At 45.6% G+C, this 15,527-nt stretch overlaps 1 long non-coding RNA gene across 1 annotated transcript in view; it reads right to left on the bottom strand.

Annotated features, from left to right (window-relative positions):
• LOC147432727 (uncharacterized) overlaps positions 1–1,058 on the bottom strand; it is a 1,758-nt gene extending 700 nt beyond the window's left edge. Inside the window, exon 1 of the long non-coding RNA XR_015185463.1 lies at positions 216–1,058. This is a non-coding gene — a long non-coding RNA (uncharacterized LOC147432727). The remainder of the gene's footprint in view (positions 1–215) is intronic.
• Positions 1,059–15,527: the final 14,469 nt, after the last annotated feature.

Here is a 15,527-nt window from a genome sequence, read left to right as displayed (position 1 = left end):
GGTGAAGCAACCATCCATGTCCTGTTCAAAAGTTGGTCATTGTATGCCTCTTATTTAATCACTAACAAATACATGGGAGGAGAGTGTGTTATAGCAAACCACTCAAGGAAATGACTACAATTCAATAAGATATTGATGATCAAAACATTACCTCATAGAAAATCAACGTCATAGCCAAACACTCGATTAAAAACTGTATGTGAGTGATGTATCACCTGATGTCGTCTTCGTCAACCCCTTCCATCATAAGTAGATGAGGGTGTCGATGTGTGTGTAGGAAAGTGGGTGTGTATAGTTCAAAAACAATTAGCTCCATTTCAGGCCAAGATATTCCACCATTTGTAATTAGGACATCTAATGCATAAGTAGCATCTCTTACCAAGTTTTGTGTGTGTGTGTGTGTGTGTGTGTGTGTGTGTGTGTGTGAGAGAGAGAGAGAGAGAGAGAGAGAGATACTGATTTTTTCCTTATGAAGGATCTGGAGCACAAGAAAGGACGGTAGAGGCAATACAATTTTGACTCCAATTAATAGTGATCATGGTGTTTGTGAGTGTGTGTGTATGTGTGTTTTGTAGTGGTGTACACCTACCTACCTCCACATGTGTTTCCTTTCTATTTTGGCCTATTAATTGATATTCTTGGGAGACACCTCATAGAGATAAAACTCACCTTCACTCAAACGGATAACATTCTTTAAGCAAAAATAAAAGTCCAAAGACCAACTCGTGGCCCACAAATATTATTTATCTTCCCCATTGTGCACAATGAGCCCCTCTTTTTTACCAACATCCTCCAAAACGTGAAGTCAAGGATATAAACTAGGAAGATATAATGTGTGCATTTCCAACTTTTGCTTTAAGAAAAGAAAATATAGTAGATACACCATTGGATCTAACTTTTATCACCATCTGAAGGGTGAATTCCCCAATTTTACGTTGTTTATTTTCTCAAACCAATGAAGTAAAGATCACCCAATTTTAGGGTCCGTGATAACATAGCCTTTTTTTATGTGTGGCTTGGTTCTTCACTTTTATAATTATAATCCACTTGTGTGTGATTTTTTTTTTAACTTTTTTTTTTTGGGGGGGGGGGGGGGGGGGGGGGGGGGGGGGGGGGGGTTGTTCTCTCTATGTTCGACCTTACACAAATTTTATGAGTTAGAAGAGAATAAAATCCACATAAAAGGGGTGTGTGTATGTGTGTGTGTGGGGCCCTCCCGCGATCCAAGGATAGGTGTGAATTGCTCATAGCAATAGGGAGCTTTTTTTTAAATAGATGGGCCTGCGTGAGATCGATCTACCGACTATGTGCTAGTTTTAAGACAGATTCTTAGATGGCCACCATACCCTTTATATTATCTACTCATGTGAATGGAGAGAAGATTGTGCTCATACAATTTTGATGTCCCTATTCATGGTGAATAAGTAGGGCTATCGCAAGCCTAACCATGATTACTATGTTATAATTATATATATTATATATATATAGAGAGAGAGAGAGAGAGAGAGAGAGAGAGAGAGGTATGTTATTGAACCCATTGGCAAAGATTCTTCTTATTTTTATATTTTCAATGATGCTAAGATCGCAAGTACAAACATGCATCCCATAAGTATCAAAGTTTTTGCAAAATGTGACAAACTAATTGCACATACATATGGGAACAGATTCAAGCGGAAGAAAATCATTATTGTAGACCAAGTTTTTAATGGGTTGTTGATACTTCCAACCAATAAGTACATTGTCTAATAGTTTATGACTACCGAAACTTAGGTCAAAGCGCTCACAAAAAAGTGTTTTAGGTTGCATCCAGTCGAGAAGTACATAATGGAAGAGACTGTGTACGTAAATAAAGTCTTGGCTTGGAGCTTTTTTATTGACAAACCTCCTTCCACATGGGCTCGCAGCTACCTGCATGTTCATCAAGTATTACATTTCAAGAAAAATCATGATTGGGGAGTTTCCGTCCCTTCCCCTAGTATAGCTATGAGAGTTTCCTCGATTAGAGGAAGAGCTAGGTGTCAAAAAAGAAGTGAAAGAATTGGGAGTAGCAAGAGAATTGGGTCTTTTTAGAGAAGGGAAATTATCTTCATCAATACATGGCTTGAGTAAGCTCGTCATGATCTTTACTCCTTTGTAATTAGCATAAGTGGTTAAATAGATCCCGGGTTCATCAGATTTTGATTCTTTCAAGATATCCAGTATTAGTCCTCGAAAGATGTTAAAGGCAATCTGAGCAATTACTATCTGTTTCACTTGGCCGCCTAACCAAGAACAAATAAGGGAGAGGTGAAAGCCCACGGGTTTTTTAGGGAAGAGTAGGTCAAAATGGTTGAGAATATGCCAAATGGCATGATCAAACCACATGATGCTGGATTTGCAAGAGGCTTTAGGGTTAAGAAATTTGCAGGCACATTTAACATAGGGTCGGAAAACATTCCAAATGGATTCTATGTAAAAATCTGGGTTGCTTTTGGCAAACTCCATGTTACCCTTTGTACGGATGTAGGGGCCAGTATTGGAAGGACATTTGGAATGATTCATGAGATTGAGGTTAAAGGGGGCTTTTATGAGTTCCCCTTTGTCGAGGAACTGTCCACCTTTCAAGATTTTGAGTCTGCAGTCTTCTACAGTAGAGGCATGGAGATTAGCAAGGTAAACCTAGGTTTCACTTAGACTTGGTGCTAAAAACGCTTTGTTAGATAAGACCCAAAGCTGATGGTCTACCCCAAAAGATTCAATTTCAATTTGTATAACAGGTAGGAAAGGAAACACTCTAGAGATTTTTGGTACCATTTCTAAGACGTTAGAGTCATTAAGGGAGCAAATATTACTCTGAAATTCTTTGACACCTTCTAGAGTCGCACTATCCCTACAAAAGATACCACCAATTTGAGGGATAGTAGGGGTAGCCGGGGTACTAATAAAAGATGGATTGAGGACGCATAGTTTCTTCAAAAAGTTAGACAGATCATCCCCAGAAGAAGAGAATAGGGTAAGCTCCTGTTGGTATTGTAAAGAGAATATGGGAAGCTGTTTGGGCTATGGAATGGGAAATCAAATTCACACCCTCCTTGGAATCCTTGTATAAGGTAGCCAAAACTTTGACCAAATCATTAAAAGATAACATGTGTAAGATAGACATCTTTTTGCTTTGGGTAAGAGCCGAGCCATAGATTAGTTGAGATGCATCCAAGCTGCTAATACATCTAAGGACAAGAGATATTGCCATAGAGAGGGATTCGAGGATCAATTCCAATCCTTGCAAGAGAGTAAGGGTCTGCAATATACCAAAAAAGTTAGTGAGGTGATGACTATTTTTTGTCGTAAGTAATACAATATTTGGCCTTCCTAGCCAGGAAAGGTCGGGTCCTAACAGTGACGTTAGGACAAGGCATTTTTTGGGTTATGGTCTTTAAGGTAAAACTTAATCTGCTCTAGAATCTTTGTATGATTCTCAGGGCTGTGTTTTACTTTTATGCGGACTGTCATTCTAAAGTGTTTGTGGTCCTCAAAGGAAATATATAAACATAAATAAGATTAGTAACTGTAAATTGGGCATGCAATCCTTAAACCAACAAAGTCAAAGACTATAATAGCCATGAGCAAGTGACCAGAAAAATAGTCTATGAAGGACCACCTAACACCAGGTCAACCAAACAAGGATTACGGGCTGTGGATCCATCTTAGAACTAAGTTTCAAAATAGGTTTCCAAAGACAGCGTCCTGGTTTCCCCATAAGAATGGAAAAACCTTATGTTTATGACGTATGTGTAACTGTTTTACCATAAATAATAAGACATAATTCAACTTTTACATTCAAAAGACAACTGCCTCCATAGAAAGGAAAATGATGAGTACAAAAACAACTGACTCTTAGAATTATCTTTGTACAATGTTTGTATGAATGAAGCTTCATTCCAATATACAGATATCAAAAGTACTTCCCTTGTAATAGGTGTATGTGTAATCTTGTATTGGACAACTGCTAAATCCAAAAAAAATCTTCTAAGATAAGATAGAGTCCTTACCTGCATCCATCCAAACAAGACAACAGATATGTTAGCCTTGGATGTGTTTTACAAGTATCAATGGACTATAACAGTTGTTATCCATGTCTATCTTTTAACATTTCTTTAAAACATTCTAGCTTAGTCCAAAGTGATTATGTTGTTTTCGTGTAAGGTTTTATTATACCAAAGTTTTATTTAGTATTTTAGTCTTAACTTAGAGGGCCATACCCCCTACTACTTCAAATGGTAAGTTCCCCAACACAAACTTCTTTGAGTAAATTAATGGAGCTCCGTCTGCAAAGAAATTTTTATATATTATAAACGAGTATAAGTCTATTGTAGAATATATTCAGAACTGATAAAGTTAAAGTGGAATCCGATCCTTCCTACTTTCTATAAGTCACAAACTCCTAGCAAGCCAAGTGGTAGAGGCTTTTAGTGGCAACTTTAGCCTGTGCGACTGTCAAACCAAAATTCCAGGTTAAGTTGTGAATGTGAATAGAGTATTGCATTATCCTGTCCTATCAACTGATACCAAACAGGTGCCATCATGTAGTGTAATTGGGCCATAACCCCTCAAGGTCACCCAAATATGCAACAACAGCGTGTTTAGAAGACAAAAGACGACCAAAAAAAATTCCCTAACTACACCCAACCAGAGGTGTTTATACCAGTTTTTATAAGCAATAGTTTTATCATGATAACAAATTATAGCGACAATACCAAGCATAAAAGCCAATAATCATCCGAGGAACACCCCATCCCAAAGCTTTTTACTATATCCATAGCAACACTACCATATGCAAGAACCAATACCCATCCGGGGTGTACCTTTCCAACCAATGCTCTATTATTCATAGACGAGATACTTACCTTCTCAGTGGGCAAGGACTTTAACAAACCAGTGACCCAGTTATCACAGAGCAATAGAATCACCAAAAGTGTAAAGTGGTACCAATTTCCAGTCAAAACCTCATTGTTAAGTACATCCTTCATTAAGCTAATGTGTGCCATCTAAAAAAAACCAAAACCCAGCTGAGGGGTTTAATAAAAAAACCCTAGTTAGTGCCTTCATTTGTTAAAGCAAAGCTAGCCATAAAGTGGTTTTCATCAATAAAAGCGGCAAGTATGCCCCCATATTTTAAGTTGCGTTTTTACATGTATTGTCTTGTAACTTAAACCAGTAATCACCGGGTTAGACCCCCTCTTTTTTACAGATTTTTATTGTACAGTATGCTCCTGTAGCTTGTATAACTGATGATGCACATTTTAAAAAAAAAGAATATAGTATGGTCTAGCCAGGTGGTAGTAACCACTGTTTCAAGCAAATGGACAGTTTTCACAGTGCAACCAGGAAAAACAGTAGTAAGTTGCAAGTTATGCCCTAGGAATCAGCCTTAACCATATAATGTCATGCACAGGCAGCAAAATTGGGCTACATCAATTATAGGCAATTGAGGAACAACATTTCTCAATGGTGTTACCAAAGCAATGTCAACCCACATCGTGGTCCTTACCAATCAACCAACCTTTAACAAGCTCTGCCAAGCCGAGTCAAACCACCCAATGGGTCTTACCATTTATTAATTGACATAGCATTACCATAATAATTACATTTATCCAAAAAAATTGTCTGAAACGAAATTCGTGATACCAAGCATAGTAACCAACCTGTGTTCTAGCTGTTGCAAGCTCCATTTTAGGTGTACTAGAGAATAAATAAACAATCCTTACACTTTATGCAAGGAAAACACACACAAGGCTAAGTGAGGGATAAAGTGCGCCCTCACCTCTTAAATAGGAGGAGGAAGACCGCCATCACTGAATGCGTGTAGCATGCAAGGAGTATTGAGTGGAGCAAGCCCCTCCTGGGGATCTGAGCATGTGAGGCCGCCTGTGAAGAGGTTCGTCATGGAAAAACCACCATAGCGCCTTCACGGCAAGGTTTACAGAGGGCAGTAAACCATGTTTTTTGCCAGCTAAGGGTTTTACTACCTTTCTTAATTATAAGGGCACGCTGGATACCCATATAGTGAAACTAGGCAGTGTGTTTATATGAATCCAAAATGTCAATTATGCTATAGAATCACAAAGGTAAGTACCACGTTGTGTGTGTGTGTGTGTGTGTGTGCGCGCGCGCGGGGGGGGGGGGGGGGGGGAGTCTCTATGTTCGACCTTACACAAATTTTGTGAGTTAGAAGAGAGTAAAATCCACATAAAAGGTGCATGTGTGTCCCTCCCCCAATCCAAGGATAGGTGTGAATTGCTCATAGCAGCAGGGAGTTTTTTCTGAAAAAATAGATGGGAATGCATGAGATTTATCTACCGACTATGTGCTAGTTTTGAGGGGAGAGATTCTTAGATGGCCGCCATACCCTTTGTATGCTCTACTCATGTGAATGGAGAGAAGATTGTGCTCATACAATTTTGATGTCCCTATTCATGGTGCATAAGTAGGGCTATCGAAGGCCTAACCATGATTACTGTGTGTGTGTGTGTGTGTGTGTGTGTGTGTGTGTGTGTGTGTGTATATATATATATATATATATATATATATATATAGAGAGAGAGAGAGAGAGAGAGAGAGAGAGAGAGTTTTGATTTAAATGCAAGTTTGTTTCATAGTAGAACTCTAGTTTGCTTTGAAATTTGATACTCATGGGTCTCATTAGGCGTCAATGGTAGACTATTGTAGTGTGTGTTAATGCTTCTTTTTTTTGACACACCAGAGGGCCCACCGGGGGAGTGCTTATCCCTTCCAAATATTAGCCATGTTACATGGTCGAGCAAGGGCAACATAGCATCGGACAAGAGCCACACGTAGGCATCACCATGGCCACCTAATTGATGCACCACGTGCTGGGAACGACGAAGAGAACTCATAACAACCAGCTAGGAACCTCCTCCTTGGGTGACCCACCCTAGGAGGAGGATGCACTCGAGTGTCCAAGGGCAAGAGCCCTAGCAACATGAACACCAAGTGAGCACAGGGTGTCCCTCTAGAGTGTGACCCAAACAAGGGATTTGAACCCACAACCCATAGGTTGAGAGGCCAAAGCCTTAACGTTAGACCAACTCTTTGGGGACTGTGTTAATGCTTCTTGCACCTATAGCATCCTTTACTTTCACACATTTTCCCTCAATTGTTTTTGTCTACACCTATTTTAAATGCCTCTAATTTAATTAGTACATAAGTTTTGGCTCTAATTGAAACATCTTAGGTTTTTTCCCTCTTGGTTAATTTCTCCTATGCTATTTTATTTTATTTGATAAGGAATGTTTTGTCTTGTTCCTCGTTTTTTTTACTTCATAGACGAATTCGATTCCTTCAACTTCTGGACATCTATTATTTGTTTTCATTTATTTGTGTTGACTTTACCGGTGATATACCTTTGTTCAATCAAGGATAGTGTTTGTTAATGTTCCGGTTTTATGGTGGAAGTCTTGGATTTGTGCAAATTTACAAAATCCTATTATAATGTCTTATTTTTCCCTAATTTTGACATTCTCATCCTCTAGTTGTAAGCCTTCTCATTGATGTACTTGGGTATGATCGTGGTGAACTTGATCACGAAGATAAGCTACCTCTTTGTTTCACTGCAATTTATGTTTCCTCTCTATTGATCATTGTTCAGTTGTGAGACGCTCCTCCTGCTAGTGAGCTACTGCACCTAGGCGAGCCATGCTCCGTGCTGCCTGTATTCGTCGCCCAAGCGACCTGTGTACCGGAAAAAAGGGATCCCTAGGTCATCAGCTGAGGAGAAAAAATCTCACCAAAACCACTCACGTGAGTCCCACTGCACTCATGCGAAACGGCGGCTCTCCCAAGCCCAAAACCGTCAGTGTTCTATCTCAAGATCTGCTCGGTCAAGATTCATAACAAGTCCTACCACAGATGCATGAAACTCGGATCCTTTGAAAACAGCACTTTGCAACTGTGGGGTCTCAACTGAGACACTGCGTAGACGGCCCTCTCCTTGAACCTCGAAAAACATATGGGGTATCGACTCTGAGCAAGCCCTAGCTGCAATAAGAACCTCCAAACACGTGAAGGATCTCATCCATATGGGAACTGCTGCCTCTAGAGGGGCATACCACTCAGCAGGTATGGCCTCTGTAATATCCTGGCACATGCTCTGCACCCCCCTCATGCCTCGAAACTGGATGCTCTGTACCTCCTTGGGCAGGCCTGAAAATTGTAGCCAGTCGCCAAAAGTGCGGGCTGGACCCTCTGCCATGGGACCCCAAGAAACATGAGGTCTGTTACCAACCAAGTGGCCTCTCTGTGTGCTAACCATGGGGTTCCAAACAAGAGGCTTCCTCAAGCGCTCCTCCATGCAAGTGGGTTGATGCTGCTCCAAGCCACTCCTCAGCTGCTCCAAGGACCTAAGCAAGCTCACAGCAAATTGGTACTCCCTGCTCCTGCTCAGGCCAAGTTCCAATGCGGCGCATCTCTGTAAAAATCCATATGATGGACGGGCTCCAAGGGCCACCCCTATGAGGGACTCGAGCACAAATCCGATGTAGCAACAGTTCCTTCTAGGGCTCCTTCCCAGGAAGAAGTCCTCTTACCACAAGGTTCCCAAGGAGGGCTCTGCTCTGTCGTGTTGGGTTGATGATCCTCAGCCCTCCCTGAGAACATGGTAAGGTGATGACCTGCCAAGACACTTTGGCCCAGGCTAACTGGGTGTCACGCCTTGACCACGAAATTTTTCTGATCAATCTCTTCAGTTGGCTGATGCAAGAACTCAAAAAGATCCAACAAGACGTGATATACCACATAGTAGCCAAAAGCACCTGGTTTGCCACTATGACTGCCAGCCAGAGAGAGCCATACCGAGATCCAATGAAGCAGTTTCCTCCTAATGGAAAGGAGAAGGGGGATAGTCTGTTGCTGTGGAGAGAAATCAGGCCCACCTGACAACCAAGGTAACGTACAGAAGTCCCTGGGGGGATCCACCTGAAGCACTCTCCTGGCGACCAGTCGGGCGTAGGAGAACTGCCAACCCAAAAAGCCAGTCTTCCTCCACTTGATCAGTGGCCCTGATGCACAACAAAACACCTCAAGAGCCTGCTCACATCTGTGCAAATTGGCCTCATTGCCCTCCAAGTACAAGCCTCAATCGTCAGCAAACTCAACATCTAGCAGCTCTTCTCCCCCAATAGGGAGCTCTAGACCACGCAAATCAACCTCCTATGAAGTCAAAAATCTTCTCATTGCCTCATCATAGAAGAGAAACATAAAGGGGGCAAGAGGGCAACCCTGTCTAGCCAAACACGTGAGCATGAAGCATTCCCCTCTTCCCCCTACCAAGAGCACCTGGATGTGCGCACATCTATAGAGAGCTGACACTCCTCTAATCGAAGCATTTGGAAACCCCATCTTGAACAAAGTGCCCTCCAAGAAATTCCAGTCAACTCGGTCGTAAGCCTTTTTAAAATCAAGGAGTATCACAAGATCCTCGCCTCGGAGGAGCAGGAGGGCCGATGTCTCCCAAAAGGTGAATATGTTGTCAAGGATACTGCACTCCTTGACAAATCTTGTCTAGGTCTCATGAATAATGCTTTCAAGAAGCGGCTGAATCCTCAAACTCAGATCCTTTGCTAAAATTTTGTAGGCTAAGTTCAGAATGGTGATGGGCCGCCACTATCAAATCTCATCAAAGGAGCCACCCTCCTTGGGGATAAGGTAAATCAGACCCTTGCTCATGTTGTCAAGCATCTCACCAGTGTGCAAAATGTGTTGGTAGGTGCTGCAAAGATCTGACGCAAGCACCTCCCAGTACTCCAAGAAGAAGCTGAGAGTCAAAGCATCCTCCCCTAGGCAGCTACCTCTGGGAAGTGTGCCTAAGGGCCTCATGGAGCTCCTCTAGCTGAAGAGGCATCTCTAGTCGCATCTCCTCGATAACTAGGCAAGGCATCCAGGCCCAAACCTGCTCTCTGCATGCATCCGAGCCCTCTGACTATGGCTCAGCTGAAAGCAACTCTCGATAAAAGTCGGTAGCAACTGCATGCATATCCTTAGACTCTCAAGAAATTGACCATCGGGTCTCCTCAACTCACTAACACTAGTGCGCGCACGGTGAGGCCCCACCGTCTCAAATGACTCACCAGTAACTCTATCACCCACCCGTGTCCATTGAGATGCCTGTCGATGAAAGGCAAACTCGTGACGCCGCTCCTCAATGGTGGTCAACTCTTGTCGAGCCTACTGCATCTGCTCCTCTAACCAAGGACTATCGGGGTGACACTCTTGCATCCGTTGTAGGGAAGCAATGCCTTGTCTGAGCCACTTCTCCTCCTCCTTGGCCGTAGTAAGCGAAGACACCTAGAGGAAGAAGCAACTGAGCTCATCAAGTCTAGTGGCCACTCTTCTAGCGGGGGTACCCTGAGTGCCCAAACTCTCTATCCAAAGTGCCATCACCCACTCTCTGAGCTCTGTATCTAACAAGATCCTCTCAGGGATGCGTAGCATCGCACTCCCACTCCTCTGGTTGTCTATCACAGTAAGAATCACTGGTGCATGATCTGAGAAAGAAGTCCCTGCCAGAATGCAAACAGATCCTCCCATGTCACAGCTGCGGTCACTCGCGTAGAAGCGATCTATCCGAGATAGATTCACTCCTCTTAGTCTGTGGTCAAAGCGAGAGAGAGAGGAGCTTTTTGGGGGGCCGCACAAAGCCTACATGTTGCCAAACATTTGAAATCCTCAAGGTCATACAAAACCGCTCCCAAGCAGGCAACTCAGCTCCGTGCACAATAGCATGGCTACCTCCAATCCTATCTGAGAGGTCCTCAAACATGTTGAAGTTCCCCCCACCTGCTCTCTGCATGCGGCAAAGACTCTACAATGTGTGACCAGAACTCAGCTCGTGGGCGCATAAATGTTCAGAAAGCCCATGAGGTAGCCATGAACCTGCATAGTAATCCACTAGGCCTTGCATGGCACAATAATACCTCTGCCTACAATGGCCTGCTGCCAGGAGTCCACAATAGTCATACATACCCCTCCCTGAATGCCTCTAAGCCCAAGAGCAGCTGACTCAAATGTCTCATAGCAACCACGCACCACATCGCCGAATGCGGCTCACACAGATGATGCTCCTGAAGCATAAGAATATCAATCGTACCACCCATGTTGGGATAAAGGCGCCTGTGACTTGCCCGACCGCCCAGGCTATGGGGGCCCACCCACTACTCACCTTTTTGTGTGTCCATATATACAACAATAAGGAGTAGCTCATCTAGAGTCCTACTCCACCCACACACGGTCTCATTCTCCCTCTCCCCTTCTCGCACGCACACACCGCACCACATCCGCACCGCGCACGCACGCATCCATGCACACGCACTCTTCAATTGGTATCAAAGCTTTGATGGCGGCGAAGGCGAAGGCGCACTCCCTCCACCCTCTCACGCACAAAACCGATACAGACTCTGGCGTGGCAGCACACTCAGCTCCACCCCAAAACTCACGGGTACAATTGGGCTATTGAGGCTCAGATGTGCAGGGATGGTGCAGATGTGCTGTATATAGGCTCGATACCCTAGACGACGACGCTCAACCATATATGCAAAAGATGATCCTACTGACCCAACAGCTACTACTCATATGTACCCCCATAAAGAGCCACCAACGGCTCATAAATGTCAGCCATCTACGTCTATCTCCAAACTGAGTAGTGGTGGTGATCTGGCCACGATGTCCACTAGACCACCGTCCATATCACTGCCACGTGTCATTGCCCAACCCAGAGAGTCCGTCCAGTGTGAACCAAACCAGACCAACTGTACTAATTGTGTGTCCTGTGAAAGTGACATTGTAGCCTGCTATAGCCCTACACCAGGCCAGCAGCAGTGGGTTCCCACAGGGAACCGTTTTGACCCCTTATAGCAAGACGAGGCCACAGTTCCACCCTCCACCTCAGCTTCACCACGGACAGCCCCTCCTCTCCCCGAGCCACCAACCCCCTCGTCCACCCCCTCTCCCCCCATCCTCCCCATTGTCGCCCCCTCCCTGCCCATTCCTCTTACTAGCCCCCTTGCTTCCTCACCCTCTCTTGCTCCTGCCCCATAGCCGGCTCAGGGGACAGGACCTTCATTGTCTGCTAGGAGGTCTCTTGGCAACGCTTTTTCCACGAGCCGCCTAGTGAGAGAGGAGCAGACTTTCTTGCGGAACCCCCCGTCTGGTGCAGACGTCTCCCTTTGCCGTTGTCCCTCGAGGGTTGACGAGTTTCGACATCCATCACCGCTGGGACACCGTTGGGACTTCTTTGTCTACGACTTCACACGCTTCCTTGGCGACTTTTCACCCGACTTTGAGGAGGCTTGCTTCAGAGTCCATCTTGTGTTTCTTGCAGCTAGAGGGATAGAGGCCCTGGACACAACAGTTGGCTTCTCTTTTCCTCTGTGTGGCAAGGACCAATCGGAGTGGACTCTAGACTCTGTGTTGGACTGGCTACAGGCTTAGGCTCTTGAGTTCTCTCACCACATGGGAGACTTGGGGGTCACAGTTTTGTTCAGACCTTGTGGCCATTGGCCAAGTTCTCGGTGACACCTCCGGACACATCAGGATGTAGACACATTGTGGTACACTTCTTTGCTGACATGCAGAGCCCACCATGCTATGTATATATACACAAGGACTCTTGGACAGAGGAGGTAGCCCGAGGGAAGGCATGCTCACCTTGGGCTTGGGTTGGCTAGTCTCTACAATCACGCCTATCTCGGGGTCGCTCGGATGTGGATTACTCCCCATCCAAGCCGGCCTCGAAGATAGCGAGATTGGCTCTTGTTACAGCATCAGTTTTCTCTCACTGACTCCATGAGGATCGTCTCATGGAATGTGCAAGGATTAGGAGGATCCCGGTTTCAGCGTCAGTGTGGTCGGTTGCGTCAGAAGCTTCAGCGATGCCTTGTGGGTGGTGAGATTGATATTCTTATGCTTCAAGAGTATCATCTCTGTGAGAGCCGCATCAAACGATGTGGTAAGATGTTGCGTGGTCGCTATGAGCATTTTGGTCAGCTGCATTCGGACCTGGTGGTATTCAGGGAGGGGTATGTATGTCTATTGCGGGCTCATGGCAGCAAGCCACTGTGGACAAAGGGATTATAGTGCCGGGCACAGCTCAGTGGATTACTATGCAGGTTTAGGGCTGCCTCATGGACTTCCTGAACATTTTTGTGCCCAATGTGGTCAATGCACGAGCAGAGTTTTGGTCTCATATTGTAGAGTCTTTGCCGCATGCCGAGTAGTGGTGTGTTGGGGGAGACTTCAACAAGCTAGATGACCCCTCTGACAGGATTGGCGGTAGCCATGCTACTGTACACGAGGCTGAGTTGGCAGCTTGGGAGCGTCTACGTATGAATTTGAGAATCTCTCATATTTGGTAGAATTCACGCTTTGTGAGGCCCCCAGACAGCTTGTCTTTCTCTCGCTCTGACCGCAGAGTAGGAGTGAATCTATCTCGGACAGATCGCTTCTACGCCAATGACCACATCTGTGACATGGGTGGATCTGTTTGCATTCTGGCAGGGACTTCTTTTTCCGACCATGCTCCAGTGATCCTCACTGTGACTGATAGACAGAGGAGGGGCACGATGCTGTGCATCCCTGAGAGGATCTTGCTGGACTCAGAGCTTAGAGAGAGAGTGGTGGCACTTTGGACAGAGGGCTTGGACACGCAAGACACACCTGCTGGCAGAGTGGCCTCTGGACTTGCTGAGCTTAATCACTTCTTCCTCCAGGAGTCTGCAGCTCGCTTGGTTGCAGCCAAGAAGGAGGAGAGGCTTCTTCCGACGGGATGCTGCTTCCTTACAGAGGATGCAAGAGCAACATCCAGACAGTCCTTGGGTGGAGGAGCAGTTTGAGGATTCAGCCACTACTAGAGAGCATTATACATGGGACCCAAACCATACTTACAGGGGACGAGGGGGACGGGGCCTAGGGCCGGGGAACAGTCGAAACCGGGCCAGGGACGGAGGGGAACGGTTGGAAAATCATCCGACAAGCGAGGTCGCACACTGCCGGACCGGGGACGTCTGGGGACGGCGAGAACGAACGGGGACGGCCGTTTCAAAATTCAAATTTTGAAAAAAATGACCGTTTTCAACGTTTATTTGCAGCCAACGTTCACTTGTTTTGGGGGGGTTTGGTCCTTGGGAGGCTATAAAAGCACCCTTGGGCCTCATCTTCTCTCAAGCTCTCCTCTCTACGGTCTACTGTCTACACTCTACACTCTACACTCTACGCCGTCTACGGTCTACCTACAAGCGCTCAAGCTCTACCCTTGAGTCTCTCTACCCACTCTCTCCCTCTTCTACCCTCTCAACTTTGAAGCTCTCCTCTACTCTCTCTCCACACAAGCTCTCCTCTAAGCTATTAGCTCTACTCTTTCTCCACCATCATGTCATCTCAAGCTAACTCCACTTCTCAAGCCAGCTCTTCTCAAAGGAGGCCCGCCGCGCAAACATGGTCGCGGTAGAATAAGTCAACTCTAGCACGCGTGGTAAAGGTGGCGGTGCAAGACCATGGACGTGCAAGCTATGCCCGTACAAGAGAACGGGTGGTGCAAAGTGCGAGCCCATCTTCTTCATGAACCCTGTCACAAGGTGAAGTTTTGCCTTCGAGTATCTCCAGAGAAGAGGTTGGAGCTTCTTGAGAAGCTCACGGTGTATGAGGTCGCGGAAGCGGCCAAGAGGGGCCGTTTTGTTGCCGTTGATCCCTCCACCACGACGACACCACGAGATCAAAGGGAAGCCAACCTTGACGACACCTCTCAAGCGTTCAAGACAAATGCATCTACACCGTCCTCTTCCGTTGCACATCGCCAAAGCACCTTCAAGAAAAATTGGAATCCTAAATTGAAGGAAGAGGGAGATAGGTCGGTTGCCTGATTCTTCTTCCACGACCACATTGCCTTCCATGCTACGCGGTGAGTTTCCCTTGGCATATGCACATTGCAATCTCCCAATTTGTATTCATTATGGAGTCTTGACTCTCGACTCTCCATACTAACACAACATGCTCTATTTTTGTGGATAGGTCTCCATACCTTGAACCATGGTTACGAAAATAGGGGAATAGGGCTCCTCTTATGTGCCACCTTCGTTGGAGAGGCTTCACACCACCCTCCTTGACAAAGAGAAGCTTGCCGTGGAGCAAGCGGCTCAAGCAACAAAGGATTTGTGGCAGACCAATGGCGTCTCTCTCCTTGTAGATGGATGGAGCGACACCCGCAAGCGGTCCATCCACGGAGTGGTGGCCTACTCTCGAGGGGAGATGTACTTTGTGGAGTCACATGATGCATCCAACAGTGGCAAGGCCGCGGAGATGCTTGCTGTGGAGTGGACAAGCACCATAGAGATCACCGGCCCGGAGAATGTCCTTTGTATGGTTGCAGATGGAGAGGCATCAAATAGGGCAACCGTGGCTATCATTGAGGGCATGTATCCCAACATCCATGTCACATTTTGCATGGCGCGTTGCCTCAATAACCTCCTCAAGGACATAGGGAA

The sequence above is a fragment of the Adiantum capillus-veneris genome, chromosome 20 (assembly GCF_014529385.1).
Source record: "Adiantum capillus-veneris isolate H3 chromosome 20, ASM1452938v2, whole genome shotgun sequence".
In the NCBI taxonomy this organism is placed as follows: Eukaryota; Viridiplantae; Streptophyta; class Polypodiopsida; order Polypodiales; family Pteridaceae; genus Adiantum; species Adiantum capillus-veneris.
This window is presented reverse-complemented; position numbering and strand designations above follow the sequence as displayed.